At 37.6% G+C, this 8,530-nt stretch overlaps 1 long non-coding RNA gene across 1 annotated transcript; it reads left to right on the forward strand.

The window, feature by feature from the left end:
* Positions 1-629, forward strand: lncRNA:CR44339 (long non-coding RNA:CR44339). The gene has a single exon (NR_124537.1). It is a non-coding gene; the product is annotated as a long non-coding RNA:CR44339 (long non-coding RNA).
* The last annotated feature ends 7,901 nt before the right edge of the window (positions 630-8,530 follow it).

Below are 8,530 nucleotides of genomic sequence, written 5' to 3' on the forward strand. Positions count from 1 at the left end.
AGAATTTCTGCTGCTTTCGTCGCAGCGAGCATAATAATGAGTTTTCTCGCCTCCGCTTTACCACCACTTTCCACACACACCGAGTTTTCCCGGTCGGAAAACGGGGGATGCGTTGAATGAATTGGATGGGTGGATTAAGCTGAAGGGAAGAAGGAATTGGAACAGCATAATGCGAAATAATGTTGAAAATTATAAAGCGAAATTGCCAGAGATGCCAGATAGAAATACGAACGGCCAAACGGAACAAGCCACATCCAGTACATACACACACGATGCATATACATACTTACATACATATGTACGTACAATAGCAAACTGGTTGCCAGCGAGGGCACGAAGATGTGTGGAATGGAGAAGGGCGAAATAACGTCGGCAGAGCGAAGCCATATGAAACCGAGAGAGCGGCGAAGAGAGAGGGAGCAGAACGAAGCATAAGGCAAAAGGCGAAAGGCATGCAAAGCAAAACTCCAAAATATATGTATGTATGTGTAGTTGTATGTGCGAGGGCCGCTGGCGCCTGCGAAGAGTTGTAGAGGGAGAGAGCGCCAGAGCAGAGAGGGAGAGCAGCAACGAATGCGGGCAGCAAAGCGGAAACGAGCACAAAGCGGAGAGGCCGATACATAAGACACAAACATTCAAGTAAACTGGGAGGCCAGCGGCAGCATGAAAACAAAAGGTAGCCGCCGCTGGTTTTGTTGTTGTCGGCCGTCTCTCAATTAATCAAAAATATTTAGGTTCATATTTAATTATTTGATTAACTGCCACCGCGTTCCATTCATTCCAGGTGTCCTCTTACCTTTTAATTTTTCGTTACAGAAGTCAAAGCATACAGTTTGCACTCGCATACGGCGAAATTAGAGTCGAAAGTGATCCGATAAAATGGGTGAATTTCCATTGAACTATTTTGGTATATTATATACTTTCCTTATGTGCTTCCTCATTTGAACCAAAATTATACAAAATCTTTATTTTATCAACTGAATAAACTTACAAATGACATGTTAAATGTTTATGTTTACTGTAAATACTATGATCAATACTATAAATACATATATGAACCTGTAATTAAAGGCCATTACTCCACAATACTATTTCTCTTGATTTTGGAATACAATTCATTTAAAGTACTTATTTTTAAATATAGTTTTCTCCCAAAATGATCAAAAATAAGATTGTTTCCATCACAGAAATGTATTTGTACATTTTTTAGGATCAGATATTCCTGCTTCCTAAGCTAGATTAACCAAATGAAGGAATTTATCAGAGGATTTTAAAAACATTTAATATTTGTGTATTCTTCATTACGTGAATTCCGCTGATACCGACGATCGCTTCTAATGAAAATAAATAAGTTATTTTAATAAGAATTTATTAATTTCAACTATATTTCTTTAGGAAGAGTGCATTTCAACTGACTCCCAGAGTTAAAACTTTTAATTATCCTAAATGAATTCCTCTTCAGTATGGAAATCTGCTTCAAAAAATGCTAGAAAGAAATCATTTTAATTGCTTTTCCAAACACGAATAAGCTCTACTGTATTTACCCTGCCCCTACCATGAGCTCCCACTCCATGCTTCACCATTTATAAGTCGCAAAAGTTGAACAGAAAAAGTTACCTAAAAACTTGAACAAGCCGAGCCAAAGTTCACTCCAAGTCGTGCAACTTTTTATGTTCACGCCGATTTTATGCGATGTCTTTGCCCGAAAAGGAAACGGCTTGAAGGGGCAAATAGCGGGGTTGGGAGGTGGAGCCTTTTCGGGGATACGACGCAACACGTAAGGGAAATCCGGCAGCGGATCAATGAGAACGGGTCCCGGTCTCAGAAGTTCGAAGATGGCAGGCTGTCCTGGCTGGCAGACCGAAGAAGAATCAGCCCATTTCACAGTTGAAAGCGGATTTGGACGCACTTAAAGATGCAAAATCAATTTGCCGGATTTGACAGCGGCGGCATGTTAACCTTTTCGGGAACTTAAATCGAAATCTCGACGAGAAATAAGAGCGCAGTGCTGAGCTTCCCGGCCAAAAGGCTTATTGAATTACAGGTAATACTTCCTGCGATATTTTCACATATTCATGCGGGTTGCAACATCAAAGCGAATGTATCGAAATAAACAAATGGAAGCGCGATGCTTACTTCAGTCGGATTTTGAAAAACTAAGGGGGTAGCATTTAAAAGATATCCGGTTTAACACTAACATCGTTTGTCATTCGCTTGTTTGTATTTTCGATATTTTTCCATATTCATGGGTTTTGTTTACCATCCATTAACTGTTTCTGTTTGTTATTTCTGCAAATTTTTGCTTACTGCAAAGTATTCAAGTTTCCTAAGGCAAGAGTTCAATAAGATTTGTAAACATGAAACACATTGAAAGTAAATTAGATTCCCGCATATGCTAAGCAAGTCATATTTCAGTTTATTGTTAGAAAATGTGCTGTTTTTCTATAGTTATTTGTTGTACTTGTACTTATTTTGAAAATGCGTCTGATTGATATACCTTCATGAATTTATAAAAATAAGCCCGAGTTGGATAATCAAACTCTGTGACAACTGCAGATTTCCGTTCTAAACCAGATCCAAAGGACATGAAAAAAGAGGATTATTTCAATTACATGCTTTGAATATTTGCCTAGGGGTTACACACTGAATGTCAGGGAGTTTTGGGAAAGAGGGTGGTTAGAGCATTTCGAATACAAATGCCAATTCTTTAAACCATTCAAGACCGAGCGCGAACTTTTCAAAATGAACCCTTTTAGTCAATGATGAATGAGTGCATAATTTTCTATGTCCTACTACCAATTCATTCAGAATTGCACCAATACACCTTTTTCCAACTTCAGTGGCTTCGTTTGGGAGATTTAATTTTCATGGGCTGTAGATTAAAATCGTATAATTGATATTTTTAAGGCGCGTGGCAGGTAGAAGACATTGTATTCGGCCTTTAAAAGTAAAATATTTTTGATTGGACCTACTAGTTGAATCGTCTATCCATATGAACGTCGAGAATTTGGAATCTGTAACGGCTTAAATATGAAAATTAGTAACGACCGAACCGCGCAATGTCAAGTGGCTACAAACTGTCACGATCTCACCTCTTAAAGATGGATTGGATAGATTAATTGGAGTCTATCTAAATTCCATATATTAAAATCACGCCAAATTCTAAAACTCAAATATTTCGCATTGTAAATGGACCAATATCCATACATGTACAATATCGTTATATTGATTTGTAGAATAAAATGAAATCAATTTAAGGCTAAAAGAGGTTTTTATACCAAGACGAAACATTTTCATGTTTGCTTTCTTTTTCTTATACTACCTGGAACACAATAATTTATTCTGGTAACATTGAAATCCATCTTGAACTATTCAAAAACAAAATACAAATTTACAACAGACAAAAAATGGGTCCTCCAGAAATTGTCAAGAGAAAAATGAAATAAGAAATTAAAGCTTTTTTAAAAGAATATTAAACAAACGTAGATACACGTTTCTAAAATCTGCTTGCTCAGTCTTAACTTTAGCTTATATAGTTCACGATGATATCATATTTTCTTACTACTTCTACCTGTTACATTTATTTAACAGAATATATAAATATGTAATAAAAAGTAACGTAAAAGTCAAAATAAACATGCAATGTTTAATCGTCGCGAATTTATTGTTGTTCAGTTATTTTAAATCTAAGATTGCTGCCAACTCCAGGTTTTTTTATTCGTAAGGAATGGTTTTACGTGCGCCATTATATGGAAACAAGTCCGTGAGCCGCACCCACTTTTTAAACTTATCATTAGCTGGCGAATAGCCACTTGGACTTAAACTGAATGCTGATCAAGGCAGAACCGAGTCACTGGGCATTTTATATTGCAAGTTTGGGCCATAATTATGCTAATTTCCTCCGACGGGTATTGGCAAAAAGCCCGACAGAAGGCCGTGTCTTCGAGCAATTTAAATCCACTTTAATTGGAATTTTAAAGTTAACAGCGTCAGAGATTAAGCTGCTGCAACAAACAACAATTTAAGCCCTTAAATTGCAAATTTCGCAATATCCCCGGGGAAAGTGAAGGGCCCAGTCAAAGGTGGGTGGGAGTGGCGGCTCTTCTCTCTCTCTCTCTCTTTCTCGCCCTGCCTCGTCCTTGCCGGCATATTTCAATTTCCACCCGCCAAACCCTCTTTAAAATTCTTCCGAACATCGCGGGCATAAACTAATTAGTGACATAATTTCAAAAGTCGAGACTGGTTTCCGAGCCCGGTCCCAAAAGTTGAGGGGTGTGACAAATCCCGCAGGTTGTCAAAGGCGCACCAAATTATATTACACAATGATTATGAAAAATTGCTTTGTCATTACACGGATCTCCCAGTTCAGGCTGATAATGATTGGAACAAGACCCATTGCCTTGGGAGACATTTTTTTTTAGTCAAATTATAAGAACTAAGTACTTTAAGTAAGTCATTTGTTCTTTTAAAAATTTGCAGGATTTGCAGGGTATTTCTATTCAATTTCGGTTTGCTACGAAAAAAGGTTTAAGCCTCGCGTTTAAAAAAAGAGCGTTTTTCAAATTAAGATTGGCAGATGTCGGACAATGGGGAAAATTAAATAAACGTATATTTCTGATGGTTGGTTGGTTGGTCAACTGTTAAAGCTTTCCGTTTAAGTTGTTAGCCATCTGGCATTCGTCAAATAAAGCAGTAGGCTTATACTACACAGAAACTTTTTTTGACAGGTCAAAGAACTTTAATTATATGGTATTGAATTTGTGAACAAGTTAAGAAAACGATGTTTACAAAGTCTTTATACTGAGTTTATTATGAGTTATTATGTTACAACACATGCATAATTGGTAACCAACATTTAAAATGTTCATTAAGATATATATTGTTTAGCAGAATAAAATTAAACAAGGATTTATTTAAAGGGCGATCACTTGTAATTTTGTTAATAAAGCATAATACAAGTTTTTTCTGATATTCTTAAGAGATTTGAACATTTTCTGTAAATGAGAAAAAGGAAGCATTTCAAAAACATCAAAAAATTGTATTGTATTGCTTGTAGCCATTTAAAGCACTTATCAAAGAGTGAAACCTAAACATAGCTACTTATAAAAAGGTGAGTGCAAAGGCCATTGAAAGAGCATAAAAAATGACAAATGCCAAACAAAGTTTTAATGGTTACGTAAGCTCCATTTGCCCCAAAGCGGCTTATCCACTTGGAAAATATTTGGAATAGCTCAATTCGATATAATAAATAGATGGCCGATTGTCATAAGATTATCGCATTTCGGGCTCTCGCCGATTAATTAATCATTCGCCGGGTATCTCGTTGCTCTCTTTGTTGGTGTTGCTGGTGTGTCTCAATAAAACATCGTGTGATAAATCGAAACAAATTATAATTGGACAAAAGCGAATAGCGCGCACACACACACACAGACAGGCGGGCCACAGACACACGTGAACGAAACGAATCGAAACGGAAAAGGAGAAAAAGAAAAAACAACGACAAGAGCTGAATGTTAAACTACACCCACGCACACACAAGTGTAGCCGTAAAATGAGCCTCAGCAGTTTCCCAATCAAAATGTAAATATTTCCCGACAGTTGCTCGCTCGCCGTGTGGATGCAGGGGGTTGCGGGGGGCTGGGCGAGGGGGTTGGCCGGCCTGCAGTCCATAAGTAAATATTGCTTGTGTGTGCCTCTGTGTGAGTGATTGTGTGTGTGGTAGCGAACTTTTAGCCAGGCAAATGCAAAAAACCGAAGAGGCAACAGTAAAGGCAACGCCATGTTTGCGCACGACGCCTCTGTCGACGTCGGCAGAAAATATGCCAATACCAAAGCCATGCCCCCCAACCCCCAGCAACCAACAACCTTCCGATCCCCCCACGCCCCCGCTCGAGCCAAACAACGAGTCACGCAAAGCGAAATGAGAAAAACAAGGTCCCCTGTTGGAAATGGCAGAGAAGAGTTGACCATAATATTTTATGCTATGTTTTTATGATTTGTTACGTTTGCTTTCAAGGTAAGTATAAAACTCAAAGACCGAAGATCGTTTAATTTGCACTTGATTAAGAAATGAAATCATGTATGTTACTCATAATAAATTTGTTATGTATAATTCAAAAACACTAATATTAACTATATATTTTTCTTATTCAATTATTTTTCTTATACGCAGTTGCTGTACTAAGCATAGAAAAAAACAAATGCTTCACAACGATAATTAGCTTAGTTGTTTGACATGACTCATTAATATTTTTATTATTTATTTAATTAATTTTCTGTTTTTACCTGGAGCAACAACGTAGAAACCAAATCAAATGGCACAAGTCGGGTGAGAGTTTATCAACTCTCCCACCACCGAATTGGACACGGGGCACTTCGTGCTGTGTGGATGGCATGCTGGCGTCGTAAATGGAACGATGAACGGGCGGCAAGAGCCAGGGCAAAGCAACAAAAACAGCAAACAGAGTGACGTCTGCGTGTGTGTGTGTGTGTGTGTGTGTGTGCGTGAGCGTAAGTGAGTATCTGTGTGAGCGACGACTGTTGTTGCTGCCTTTCGGTATCTTGCACTCGAGCGTCGAGACTCGGATTCGAAATCGGAATAGGCACAAGCACTATACTATACCCCGCATTATCGTGTACCGTACCGCAAGTGCTCATTACGAATGCACGGCGAGAGGAGAATGAAAAGAAGCAGAAGAGAAGAACTGTTCGCGTTTTTTCGAGGGTTAATACGAAAAATATATATTTCAGTTCGCTTCACAGATTTGCTAGCAATTCAAATCTTTCATCTTTCATACCCTTAATGAAATCCCCTTTTTTTCGGCTTCAGTTTCGGTCGCTCTCGTTCTCTCTCCTGCTCGCACACATGAGCTGCCGCATAAATTATGCTCCCTTTTTTCATAAATGTCACTTTGAGCATATATTTGCCGACTAATTGCGGCAGGGTGGGTCGCCAAGTGGGCGGGCAGAAAGTAATTGCCACAGAGCTGCGTAATAAGTACACCTGTCAAAATTATTTTGGCCGCGACATGGGTTATGTTAGGTGATTCTGCACGCTGCGAAAAGGCAATAGGTTGCATTTTCCTTGATGGAACTCCCTTTGCTCAGATTGGCTTTCAAAAATCATAAGATTTTCGGCATTAAAAAAAACTAGAACAAGCACAGCAATAGATCTCAATCCTAAAACTTCTGTATCAAGGGAGTCGTAAAAATTCTCTGAGATATCGTGTATGTAGAATTCTAGAATTTTAAGTTTTTGACATAACAGTTATAGTAACTAACATTAAAAAAAAGTTTTAGTAAAAAATAAAAGCTACATACTTATATAGATGCTTTCTAAGTCCGGAATCTTAAACATCTTTAATGTAGCTTTTTATAAAGTGAATTACTCTTAACATAAAAAAAGAATGTGTATATAAGATTCGATATTTCTACCTATGGATAGAAATTCGTTATGGATTTCATTCACGTCGTTACTCATTCGCCAAACAATAAGCCTATCTCAAAAGCAATTTTCTAAACTTGGTTCTGTCCGACACTCTTCACTCAATAACCATAGATTTCAGAACCAAATGAAAACCCATTCGGTATTTATTTCCGATTGTAAATTACTTTCTAAGCTCCCGCAAGGTCAATGAATCACCCAAAACCCCCTTTTTAGGGCCCATGAAAGCGTAAATGTAATTAGGCTCTGGCCACCCGATGCCCACCCATCAAACTTCAGTGTATTTGCGCTTGTACTTGTGCTAACCGCACGTACAAAACCACAGAGCAGTTGCAACATTAATTATTCATTTTGCCAGAGGATTCTAAAGGATTCACCCGCAGCAAAATCGTGTGTCTGCCTTTCTACGTGGCTACATATAGGTGCATGTGCAGTTCACATTTTTGGGGCAGCATACATAATCACTTTCCACACACATTGCAGAGGGGTGCTTAACTGAGTTTACCAAAATTATGATACAGTAGAGGGGTCAAGCAGTGTCAAACGGACTTAAAAAGGTCGGAAACGCTTAATTTATTTCATACACATTGTCACAATGTGTAGAATAAAGCCATATAATTGTGTTTTATGTTTGCTATATTTTTTTTTTGTTTTTTTATTTCATCCAAATCAACCGGCTATTTTGAACTAGAACACATAAATAATTTATAGCACAGCTTAATTTAATATTGAAAAATATATTAGTTTTAATAACTTAATATTGGCAGTACTTTGGGTTCGTATTCGGATTTACTCTTTTTCATATAAAATTGTTGTATTTATTTTTCCGAAACCTGCGATTCCCACCTACAAATTGTCATTGTAAATAGATAGATAGATACCCGAATTGTACGTCATATATGTTAAAACACAATTTCATATCTGAAAATAGGAATCAGTTTTTCATATTTAATAGCTCTTTTGGGCAATTGCCGATTAAAGTGTAATTTGACTTTGACAATTAGAAGTGGCTATTTAAAGCTTAGTTTTTGGCATTTAGTTCAGCTGTATACCATAATACCTCGACACTTCAAAGTGAATAGAAAC

Source organism: Drosophila melanogaster, chromosome 2R (assembly GCF_000001215.4).
Source record: "Drosophila melanogaster chromosome 2R".
Taxonomy (NCBI): domain Eukaryota; kingdom Metazoa; phylum Arthropoda; class Insecta; order Diptera; family Drosophilidae; genus Drosophila; species Drosophila melanogaster.